This window comes from Rousettus aegyptiacus, unplaced genomic scaffold (assembly GCF_014176215.1).
Source record: "Rousettus aegyptiacus isolate mRouAeg1 unplaced genomic scaffold, mRouAeg1.p scaffold_m13_p_12, whole genome shotgun sequence".
Classification (NCBI taxonomy): domain Eukaryota; kingdom Metazoa; phylum Chordata; class Mammalia; order Chiroptera; family Pteropodidae; genus Rousettus; species Rousettus aegyptiacus.
Genome location: NW_023416287.1, coordinates 53,140,259 through 53,152,900, shown reverse-complemented (window position 1 = coordinate 53,152,900; position 12,642 = coordinate 53,140,259). Strand labels below are relative to the sequence as shown.

The 12,642-nt window shown below is 37.5% G+C and overlaps 2 pseudogenes; one reads left to right on the top strand and one right to left on the bottom strand.

The window, feature by feature from the left end:
* Positions 1-502: 502 nt before the first annotated feature.
* Positions 503-620, bottom strand: LOC118610608 (annotated as a pseudogene).
* A 6,379-nt stretch (positions 621-6,999) lies between these two features.
* On the top strand, positions 7,000-12,084 carry LOC118609925 (annotated as a pseudogene).
* Positions 12,085-12,642: the final 558 nt, after the last annotated feature.

Here is a 12,642-nt window from a genome sequence, read left to right as displayed (position 1 = left end):
TTTTTAAGGGCTTTACATGTATTGCCTTACTTAATCCTCACAGAAACATTATGAAATGGGACCTGTTATGTCTTTATTTTACAAATGAGTAACTGGAGACATAGAAAAGTTAAGTATCTCCATCAAGGTCTTGATGTGTCAACAGAAGTTTTTGAACCCAGGAAACCTGACTTCTATCCAGGAGCCTGGAGCTCCATTTTTCATACAGTGTATTCACCTGTAGAGCTCACTCCTTTGAGTTCATTAAAATACCTTGACCTGCCCAGGAACCTGGCATAATAGTTTTGAATATTAAAAATGACTCTGCATTCAAAAGTGTCCGTTTCTTCCTTCCAGCTTCCAACTAGATTCTAGAAAGATCCTGGAATCCATAAAAAAGTACTTTCCACAATACATCTGCTCTTCGCAAGAATCAGAATGGACTAAGATTTGGTCATTACAATAATGTGCATTTGCATATAATTTTATAAGTACTCCCTTTAAAAAAAATTTTTTTTTTTAATGCCTACAGTACTCGATATTCTTAGGTGGTCTCCCATCCAAGTACTAACCAGGCCCAACTCTGTTAGCTTCCAAGATCAGATGAGATCAGGCACGTTCAGGGTGGCATGGCCTTAGACAATACTCAGTTTCTTACAAATGTCCTCACTTCTTGTGGAATCTTAAAAGCATATAAAGGCTAATATTATTCTCCCCATTCTAAAGGCGAGATAACTAAAGTCCTGAGAGTTCAGTGACTTGTTCAAGGACACATAGCTAATATATGTCAGAACCAGAACTAGAATCATATTCAGTAATGGAAACTCTGGAGGCCAGGGAAAGTCTTTGCAATTTTGGGGAAGTTTTTTGAGATCTCTCATGTCACTAATATGGTAATATATAAGCTGTAATAGATCTGCATTAGATAGTGAGGAAGGATTTTGGTAGCAGGAAGAATTTTAAAGGGCTGGTATATAACCGAAACAGTAACTGCATTCTGCAAACTTCATAGAAACCTTGACCTTGTTCTAGGAGGGACCTTTCCTGAATCCTTTCTATCCATTGTTCTCAGGGAAGGCTAGCAGATGAGTAATCTGAATACACATGTTTCAGATTAGAATGGGATGGTAGGTGGTTTAATAATGTAATGCTGTTCTTAATGTGCCTTTCAATAATATAAGAGGGAAGGGTCTTTGTCTGAAGCAGAGTTTTTGTTTGTTTGTTCATTCATTTGTTTTTTGTTAGGGGATTTCTGCTTCCTTTACCTGAAGGTGGTAGAAGTGAGGAAGTGAGTCCCAACAACATGGTGGTAGGCTGGGGGTAGAGAACAGATGGTTCAAGGGGACCCCAACTGAAGGTGTGTGGCCAAGGGATGCAGTAACAGTGATAATAGGTGATCCAGTCTTACGTTTCTCTTTTCTGCAAAACAGTTCCCTTGTGTTAGATTTAAACCTTGGTAAAGTCTGTTAAACATGCCAACCTTGCCTTACATCTTTTGGGAAATATGAGGAAGAGCTCTGCACATGGTGTACAAGGAGATGAGATTAGGGAGAGGGACAGTGATATGGAAAAATGGTTAGGAAACAGCAAAAGGCAAATGACAAAGAAGCCTAGAGGCATTATGGGAGAGAAGTGAGATGTGACAACCAGGATGGAAGTGTAGCAAACATAAATAATCCTTGCCCCACCAAAGATACTCAGAAATAGTTGGGGAAGAAATGGGACTTAAAGTCAAACAGGGCAGGAGCTTTAGGTTATGTGTAAGTTTTCAATAGAAGTATCCCCTTGTAGTCACAAGCACTCCTAAGCCGGCACATAAGCACATTGAAAAGCTGGAGGACCTGGGAGGAGTTGCGTTACTTATGTAAAATGAATAAATTTCTGTGTGTTCTGAATCTTAGAAGTCTAAATGTGTATAACCAGAAAATGGTATTGCCTCACATTAAAATTGTCTCTGTGAAAGATGAAGGTCGGTGATCAATAGTAAGTTAAGGGAAATGAAACCACAGAAGCAATAGAACTGCATCTATGAGAAAAATGATTTCTGTAAGCCACATGTAAATGTGTGCCTTTCTGCAAATACAACTTTGTCCCTCTTTATATACCTGAAGGGTCCCTGTGCTATAGCCTAAATAGACCATTGTTGCAGCCAGGAGAATTCAGTAGACATGTATTTTTATAAAAAATGCAGTATTAGTATCTTAATAACTGAACAAAACCTTTAATTATTTGCACTTGTGAAATAGTCCTGTTTATATCTTTAATATAATCTACTGTTTATTAAAAAGAAATAAAACACTAGTACACATTAGGTAAACTAGTCTTAATGGGCAGCTAGATGTTTCTGGAATAACCATCAGCAATGTAATAATAATGCCAACAATACTGTAGATATTTAAATAACAATTATTAGATTTGACATTGAGATGGGCTTCACATTTCTTTTAGTCATTGTTATGCTTCAAAGTTTACAAAAAGGGCAGTACCCTGAAGGTAATCTTTGCATTCTAAAAGACCTAGTTTTTTATCACAATGCATTAATTAATATCCTGAAGTCACCTTCAGTGAAACCTTGTGTGTGCCTGTGCGTGTGTGTGTGCGTGTGCGTGTGTGTGCATGTGCATGTGTGTGTGTGTGTGTGAAATGAATGTAGTTCTATTACTTCCGGATATGAGAACTCTTAGGTATATTTTGATGTGTGAAAAAAATTAACTGAAATAAAAATCATTCATTGAAGTGAAATATTTTAATAACATGATTCTAATACAGATTCGAGATTTAAAAATCAGATTTCCTTCAAGAAGAATTTAATCATCTTTTCTGGATATTGTATAGGCATTTGTGTAAGCTAATATTGAGAATATTTAGCTAACAATACCATTATTCATCAGGATGTGGTCGAAAAATAGCCCTTGAAGGGCAAGAAGGCCAATTAAGATGGTGTTATAGGTTGAATTGTGTCACCCCAAAAAGATATGTTGAAGTCTTAACTCTCAGGACCTCAGAATATGACCTTATTGGGAAATCAAGTCATTGAAAATACAACTAGTTAAGATGAGGTCATACTGGAGCAGGGAGGCCCCTAACCCATTAAAACTGATATCCTTATAAGAAGATGGCCATGTGAATACAAATACACACAGGGTGAATGCCATGCGACCACAGAAACACAGATTAGAGTGATACAGTTGCAAGCCAAGGAACCCCAAGGATTCCCTGTGACACTGGAAGCTAAGTGAAAGGCATAGAACAAATTTTCTCTTAGAGACTTTGAGAGAGCACGGCCCTGCTAATATCTTGTACTTCAGCTTCTTGTCTCTAGAACTATGAGAAAATAAATTTCTGTTGTTTTAAGCCATCCAGATGTGGTACTTTGTTACAATAGCCTTAGGAAATGAATACAGATGGGAATAGATGCTCTCACCTATCCTGTGGGATGATGAAATCTAAAGGGCACAGACTTAGGGTTCGGCAGAATTGGAAATTAATCCCGATCCAGCCAATTCCTTCTTGTGTCTTTAAGCAAGAATATAATAGAGATCTTCAACAATCTAATAGAGATCTTCACAAGATTGTAGAGAGCATTAATTATTAAATGCCTGAAAGTTGTGGGACACATAGTAGACTTTCACAAAAGGCTAATCTGCATCTGCTACATATGAGCACAGTTAAGTGGTCCCATTAGTGTTCAGTCATGTTGATGTTATTGTTTACATGCTCTTTCCATTGTACTTGTAGACGTGGGCTTTTTCTTGTATTTATTTCATGTGTTTATGGAAATTAAGAGCTCTTTTCTTTCTTTTCAATAATTAAAAAACAAATTTTAGAATTGTAGACTTCTAGTGACGTGGACATTCAGTCACATTTTTGGTAGTAATGATAAAAAAAAGTTTTTCATAATTAATGGGAAACAGATAACTTCATACACTCTACAGTTTTGTTCAGTCATAAAAACTCTAGCTCCCTAATTGTAGTTTGAAGAACACTCAGGAAAGGAAGTACCCCAGTTGAATGTGGAGGGTGAAATTACTGAGGCAAATAAAAAATTTATACATCTCTAATTGTATCTTAAATGTGCTAAAAAAAATTTTTTTTCGAGAAATAGTAAAATGGTGTTATTTCAGAGATTACCAAAATGTGAATTTTCCAACCTAATAACGCAGTTTCAGAGTCTGAATTATTTATCAGTTTTATTGAAAGGTGATAAAATTTCAGATTCAAGATGGAGGAATGAGATATTTTTGTGATCTTCTTCCTGAGGCGTCATTAAAATGATAGTAAAAAGATAAAAAGGCATACTCAAGGAGCAATCAAGAGACAAGGAAGGGGCCATCTGTGATCTAAATCTTTCAATAAATTTCTGGAAGACAGAGAAGAAAGTGGTAACTAGAGAAACAGTGCTGGCAATTCCAGCCAGAAGGAATCATGGAGAAGCCATACCCGATAAGGACACCAATCTGTCTGCAGATCTCGACATGTAAGAACTCAGAAAGCTCACTTCCCATACATCTTTTCTTAGAAAGTTACTCGGCAATACAAAGAAATAAACCAAGGAAAAGACACTGGCATCCAGGAAACAGTGGTTTTAAATGAGGTAAGCTTCCTGCAAAAAACAGGATAATCAATTCAATGTGGCATAAATAATAAGAAATTTATTATCTGACATAACAAGGACCCTCTATAATCAGAGAAGCTTTTGGATTGACTGGTTCATGCAGTGGTTCTGGATCTTCATCAAGCATATAGGTTCTTTCCATCTTTCTGTCATCTTTGCTTTGTAAGCTTTGTCCAAAGGCTGGCTTCCTTCATTGTAGCAAGATGCTCACTGCTCTTTCATGACCCAACTCTAAAGAAGATACTATGTCTCGCTTAGATAGATGAAAACCTTCTCAGAAGTTCTCAGCAGACATCTTCTCCTGTCTCATTGGCTAAAATTGTGTCATGTGCACCTTTAAACAGTTGCTGGAAAGGGAAATGGAATCCATGTAGCAGAGATTGTTAATTGCCCCTCAGTATTCATTCTCTTCTTCCTTCCTTTCTGCAACAGAACTCCCCTGAATTTTATCTGGATACACAATCACTAAGCTAGAAGCCACCTTTCCCAGCCTCCCTTGCACCTAGGTGTAACCATATGACTAAATTCTGGCCAATAGGATGTGACTAGAAATGATGTGGGAAATATCTGGATTATTTCTTTAAAAGAAGTTGTGCGTTCTTTACTGTCTCATGTCCTCAGTTCTGCTAGAATGAAGGTTTGGTGGTAGTGAGCCAGCTTCAAACATGAAGATGTGGGTAATTCTTAAGGCGTCGTCAGAGCAACAGGTAGAAGGAACCTGGGCCACAAGACATTCTCATGAAGCAGAACCACCCTAATCTTTTACACTCTTACTAGTTTTTAATTTTATGCAACAGAGAAGTAAACTTCTGCCCATTTATTTTGATCACTGTTAAAGCAGCTAGAGCATTATCCTAATTACTGCAATGGCCATGCTTCACTTACACCAGTGGTTCCCAAAGTGTAGTCCCCAAGCTGGTAGAATCAGCATCACCTAGAAGCATGTTGGAAATACAAATTCTTGGGCCTCATCCAAACCTACTGAGTCAGAAATTTGTGAATGTTGCCCAGCAATCTATGCTTTAACAAACCTTCCAAGTCATTCTGATGCATATGCAGGTTTGAGAGACACCGATTAACCCATGCTGGATCCACTCTCTATGGCTAAAGATGAGCTAACCTACCCTGGAAATTTATGGCTGTATGGAAGAGGGCAGACACCTGAAAAAATCAGGGTCCAATTTAGTTAGATTTTATCAGGTGTGCTAGGGAGGCAACCAAAAACATCTGCCATTATTATAATATGATAAACATAGTTAACTGATTTTCGACTTCAGAATTAACTGAAAGCTTTACTTATAGTTTCTGAGCAGAATGTAAAGGTCATGGCCATTGACAATATGAAAGTACAGATGACAGACTAAGTGCAAGCATACCTTGGAGATATAGTGGGGTCAGTTCTAGACCACAGCGATAAAGCAAATACCAAAATAAAGTGAGTCACACAAATTTTTTGGTTTTCCAATGAGTATAAAAATTATGTTTACACTATACTGTAGTCTATTAAGTGTGCAATAATAGCATTATGTCTAAATAAATAAAACTTTATTGCTAAAAAATGCTAACCATCAGCTATCTGAGCCTTCACTGAATCATAATCTTTTTGCGGTGGAAAGCCCTGTAAAAATTAACATAGCTGTAAAGCACACTAAAATACAGTACGCCTGTAGTGGAAACCAAGAGGAGAGGTGAAGGAAAATGGAGGGAAAAGAGATAATGTCAATAACTGACATGATAAAAAATGTAGGTGCTAATTTAAAATTATAAAAATAACCAAAAGAGGAACTCAAAATGAAAACATAATTCTTTTTGGAAAAGAGCTAGGGGAGATAGAGATGAGCTAAATCTACATCTTTCCTAGTAGAAAGTCCATAGATAATTTCAGAAAATCCTACATCAAGAAATAGCAATGTTAGGGTATTATTTAAAGACATGAGGGAATCACTATAACCAGATATAACTAAAACAGTTAAAAAGAATTTTCCCTTTTCAGTAGAGACTGCTTTTCATTATCAGCCCTTCTCTATAATTTTATTATTATTTTTAACTTAGAGAATGAATTTCTATGACAAAACATTTTAAAATTATGTTTTTAGAGAGGGTATATACAAAGCAGGATAGAATCCTTCATCAAAGAGTTTCTTTGTAAAACTGCTTGGACCAGAATGTGTACAGAGCCCCAAATAAACCTGTCTTGTGAGGCAGCTTTAAAAATGGTTGGATTAGGGCAGGGTTTCTGACAAAAGCGCCTTTCCTTACTGGCATCATCTTTTGGGCAGTTGTAAGGAGGCACTTGGGGCTGCAGGGAATGGGAACCAGCGCAGAGTGGTCTGTTGACAGTATTGCTGTTGTCACATTTGTAGAATTCCCTCTCTTGACCGCTCCTGCATTCTCATTCAGACATGATGCACACAGCTTTAACGGGTAAGGGATGTTTTCACCAGGAGAATCATCCTCATTAGCCTCTCAGTTCTGATGGACAGCTGAATGTTTGTTTTGCAGCAAGTCATAATATGTCAATAATTGATCGGCCCTAGAGCACTTATCCAGGCAGTAATGGTAGTATATATTAAGGGGATAAATTAAACCCTGTATATGTTTTTAAATTTAGCTAGCATATTTCCTCCCACCATGTTGTCATTTTTGTGATTTACTCTGTACCCCAAATTACTTGTCCTACAAATTGATGTCAGGCTCTCTGTTTTCAGCACCAAGTAATTATGGCTAGAAATGGGGGAGATTGAAGTGGTTTGGGAATAGCGTGCATAGGGCAGAGGTTTTCAGATTGTTTTCAGTGGAGCCCTTGAGGGCTGCAGAGATACCTTTATGGAGGCACTCTGGGAGTGGGAGGGAATGGCCAGCACTCTGGATCCCACCTCACTCTCTCTTGAATCAGTCGTGAGCCTTCCTTATATTTCGGAGAGTGGGGAGAAGGTTTTAGAAATAACTCCCTGAAAACCACCAGTGCAGTGAAATGAACACTAGACTAGCGCTCAGAAGGTTTGGGTTTGCTCATTATCTTTCTCATCTACCAGATAGCTCTACAATCATGAATAATCACATTATCTTTCTGATTTCATTTCTTCACTTGTAAAATGGAGATAATGGTATCTTAATTTTCTGCATCTCAGAAGAGTTCACTTAATTTGGTTAAATATGGATGGAAGACAACACATATTTTTATAGATTGGTTAGAAAAACTATGAACGATTATTATGTAGGAGTAGCTTTTTTCTCCCTTCTAAACACTCTTCCCCCCCCCATTCATATTGAATTACACATATAAAAGAAACTTGTAGTAAGCGTTATTTTTTTTCTACAGTTAATTTCTCTAAAGACAGTGACAAGGAACCTGAAATCTAAAAGCTCCGTGTGCCCCAAGCTCCCGAAGGCCTACTGGATTTCAATTGCAGCCTTTCAGTTTCTACATCACAGAGGAAACAGGATGCAGCAAGGTTGTAAAATTATACAACTCTGATGTGCAAAAGATTTTGGAGTTTGTTTTCCCTATGGTTGCTCATATACAAGCATACCTCCCTCTGTCGCACATACCCTTCTTCTCAGGTTGTCAGAGAGAATGTTTCAGTTAGTCTCTTTACAGTATTTCTATTTCTTCCCATTTACACAAGTTTGTTTCAGTGTAAACATTTGGTCTATTCAAAGTTCAACTTTCCATTAGAGATGATTAAAATCTTTATCGAGTTGAGTAGATGTCTAGATAAAATACTTTCTCTCTTAAATTTCAACTAGCTGTCCTTCTCTTCCTTGATCTGAAAAAATAGGCAGGACTTCTATATCCTCTTGACGCCTGTGAGGTAAAAGGTGCTTGGATGGTGCAGTGTCCCGGTCTCCTCTGGCCTGAGAGGCAATGTCCCATGTCTGCTTGGTGAAGTTTGCTGCTGGAGTAACTTATGGCTTGGTCAGTGCCTCGTGGGCTCTTCTATAAACACCCTCTCTGACCTTGTGTCACCTAGACCCTCGCCCAGTGGGTCCACCCAAGCATCTGCTGTCAACTCCTCGCACCCTTGTCTCCTTGGAACATCACACACCACTGATAATCAAGTCAACCACTTCCGTGTCTTCCCCAATCATGATACCTTGCCTTCAGGAGCTTCTGGGAACCAAGAGCAGCTTGGGAAATTATACTCCGTTCTCCTCTGCCCCAACCACAGTGTGTGAGCTTGCCTCAGCCCGTCCCTTCCCCTCCCCACCCCAACCGACCCCTCACCGCCCCCACCACCCCCCACCGCCCCCACCACCCCCCACCGCCCCCACCACCCCCACCACCCCCCACCGCCCCCACCACCCCTCATCGCCCCCCACTTCCGGCCCCAAACCTCTATGTTTAACCATCCACACCCTCACCCCCTGGCTCATCTCTTCTCAACACAATGATTCTAGGAAAAAGCGCAGGCTTCGCCCCTCCTCTTCCGGTTCAAAAGAACATTCCCCTGCGTCATGTCCTTCTTCCAGAGGTGACGTCTGCCCTAGTCTCAGGGTGGAAAGGGCTCAGGAAACAGAAACCAGCTTATCATAAGGAAACATAGCCAGGAATTGTTCATTTTATCTATTACAAGAGGGAAAGAAGTCTCTGGGACAATAGTTAGTCTCAATTGGGAAAGGCCAGAGCCCGGTGGCAGAGACCAACCTTCACAAAGGGAGCTAGGTGCTCAGATTGCTGCGCAGGGCTTACCCTGCCCTTGTCCACAGATGCAGAGAGGGAGTCAAGTCAGGAAAGACCCAGGCAGGAGAGAGGTGTGGGTTCATCCTACTGTCTCTGCATTGACACAGTATCTGGCTCGCCAGTTTCTCAGGAAATGTTCTCTTAAGTGGAGTCCGCTTCTTCTGGCCTTTGCCACTGACTCACTCTTTGACCTTGTCAACTTTCTTTGCGTAAGTCTCAGTTTTTCCCCCTCTACAAAGTAGAGCTGATAATAAGTAAAACCTACCTCACAAGGTTTTTTTCAGGTATGAAAAAGATAATGTATTGTATAATCCTTGGTAAACTCAGAAAGTAGAGGATAAAAGATTCCTTATTCTTCAATACACCCAGATATTAATAGCATAGTGACTAAAAAGGAATGTTAATTTCTCATTGGCATTCTTTAAAAGAGCAGGAAAAACAACACTTTTTTATTTTTCATGGAAACAATAAAACCATTTTCATGCTGAAAGAGGAAAATGTGGGGAGTGAACACTGTTATTCTTCTTGACCTGGCTCTTATGCAATAAAGTTTGTTAATTACTGCCCAAAGGTTATCTTATTTGCCACTGATTCTTACAAAGAGATTAGTTTAGAACTAGGTAAACTTCTTCTCCACAAACTAAATTGAGATTTTATTGGAATTTTATTAAACTCAATATCTTTATAATACTGAGCCTTTCCTTTTAGGAAAATGGTAGTTTCATTTACTTATTTAAGTTCTTTTTGGAGTTTATTTTTATAGAGTCTAGCATATTTTTAAAGCAAGATTATTTTTAATAATTTTATGACTTTTTTCTACTATAAATGAGACTTTTTGTCCATCAAATTTTAGCTGTTTATAGATGATATACAGGAAACTTATCAAGTTAAAAAAATTTGTCCAAAAGCTGCCATAATAAAAATAACAATAATAAGTAATAAAATTATGGTAGTATTGGTAGTTGTCAAATGACAGATACTATGCTGTGTATTTACATGTATTTTCTCATTGAATCTTCACAGTAACTCTATAAGTTAATTATTATTATTAGCCTAATTTATAGATGAAAAAACTGAAGTTCAGTGAGATTAATTTGCCCAAGATCACACGGTTCATTACTGAGCCCTTATTAATTCTCTTGGGTTTTCTAGATACACAATCATGTATATCATTCATATGAAGTGATAATTTTGCCTTCTCCTTTCCAAGGATTATGCTTCCTATTTTGTTTCATGCTGCTTTGAACTGGTCATAAACATAGTAAAATGTTAAATAACAATTATTATCTCCTAAATATTCCTGTACTCTTGAATCCTCAGTGGACATGAATATATACTGCCATAGTCAGCTGCAGTGATGATAACAATTATCCCTAACACTTATTGAGCATCTAAAGATCTGAGTCTAGAATCAAAGCTCTCAACCACATTACTAATTAACTTATTTTAGCATGTTTCATGACACTCTACCATGACCCACATGCTTCAAACTTTCTCCTCCACCACCTCCCCTTAGTTTCCTAGCTTTGTAGCTAGGATTCAATTCTAAATCTAATCCTAATTGGATTGGTGATCCTGTTTACTTTGGATCTTATCTGGTATTTCCTTAGGATCCTGCTTCCAATGATGGCTTTTTGGATCTACTAATGAAATTGAATAGATGTGGCCCATCTCTGTCTTCTTTAAGCCTCAGAACTCCATCCTACTTAAGCCCACAATTTCTTTTATCAACATACCCCACTGAAATATCTCTCAACTTCCCCTTAAAACATCTTTGAAAACAAAGAAAATGAGGAATTGACAAGAGTTTTTGTTAAATAAAAACCCACAATACCAAACATCATAAAGGCTAAGGAGAAAGTGATATTCTGCTACACTACACTTCTATATGCTCTCTAAACGGCAATTTGACAATGCATGAAAAAACCCATAGAATTTTGCTATTCCTTTACCAAGAAATCTCGCTTCTTGGAGTTATTCTAAGTCATCATGGATAAACACAATCATATTTCCACACAGATATTATTTCAACATTATTTATGATGGTTAAACATTTGTAGCAATCTAGATGTCCAATAATGGGTGATTCGTTAAATAAATTTTACTATATCCAGAAGAATATTCTATAACATGGAAAAGTTCATGATATACAGCTAGGTAAAAAAAAGTATATCACAAACTCAACATGTAGAGTATAATCCAATTTTTGTTACATATAGCTATATCCATTTCTATATAATTATGTGACTATAATTCTATCTTCTATCTATCTATCTATCTATCTATCTATCTATCTAATCACTATAGAAATCAAGACAGAAAACAGAAATATATACTCCCAATTATTTATCTCTTGATGGTGTAATTATGAAAAAATGTGTATTTCTTCTTTTTACTCAGTTTTCTGAATTTTCTACAAATGACATATATTACATTTTGAATAGGAAAAAAGTTATTCTTAATGGCTTTGTTAATTAGGTTATAGGCAGAGAGACACAAAATATAGAGTTCAAATTAGAGAGAAGATTAAATCTCCCCAAACCGTGATCACCGCCAGGGCCAGTCAGACACAGAATATCCAGCAGCTGCTGCAGGCTGTGAAGTGGGCTGTGGAGAAGGTATCCAAGGCCCTTAAACGATCTAGGATGCCATGGCACCTGCAGGACTGAAGTAGAAAAGGATACCCAAGAGAAGATGACCATCCTCTAGACCTACTTCCAGCAGAACAAAGATGAACTCCTAGACAAAGGCCTTTGTCGGTGGCACCTGGCCAGAAATCCATGAAAACTGACACATCAATGGATAGGGGAAAAAGAAGAGCCTGTTCCTTCGATTGGCATTTTAGATACTTCCATGGAATGTAAAGCTTTTGCAAAGTTATATTTTTGTGAAGGGCATTAAATTATTTCTGTATATTATATAGCGGACCCTTTTACTTTTTGGAGAATAGTAAATCTAACTTGTTGATACAAACTTAGAGCTTATCTAAAATTTTTATTTTTTACCTCATATTTCTTAGAAATTTAAGGGTATATGTTGTCTGTTTTCTTGTCTTTTAGCTCAAGCAACACCCGCACACATACATATACATATATATACACACACACATCAATACGGACTTTTTCTTTCTTAGATATAGTAAAAAAAAATTTTTTAAGAAAGAAAGAGTTTTAATGTTTTAGAGTTTTTTCCCCCCTTAAAGCTTTCTTGAAGGTCAGAGGCTTTATCTATGTAAAAGTAGTAAATAGTTATTTGTAACCTGTGTAAAGTAACACCCAGCCTTAAAATAGTCCTTTAAGGCTGAGGTTTACAACAATGAATACTAGTATAATTGTCTGGGTTGCTTTTAATATCTCTTAATAAA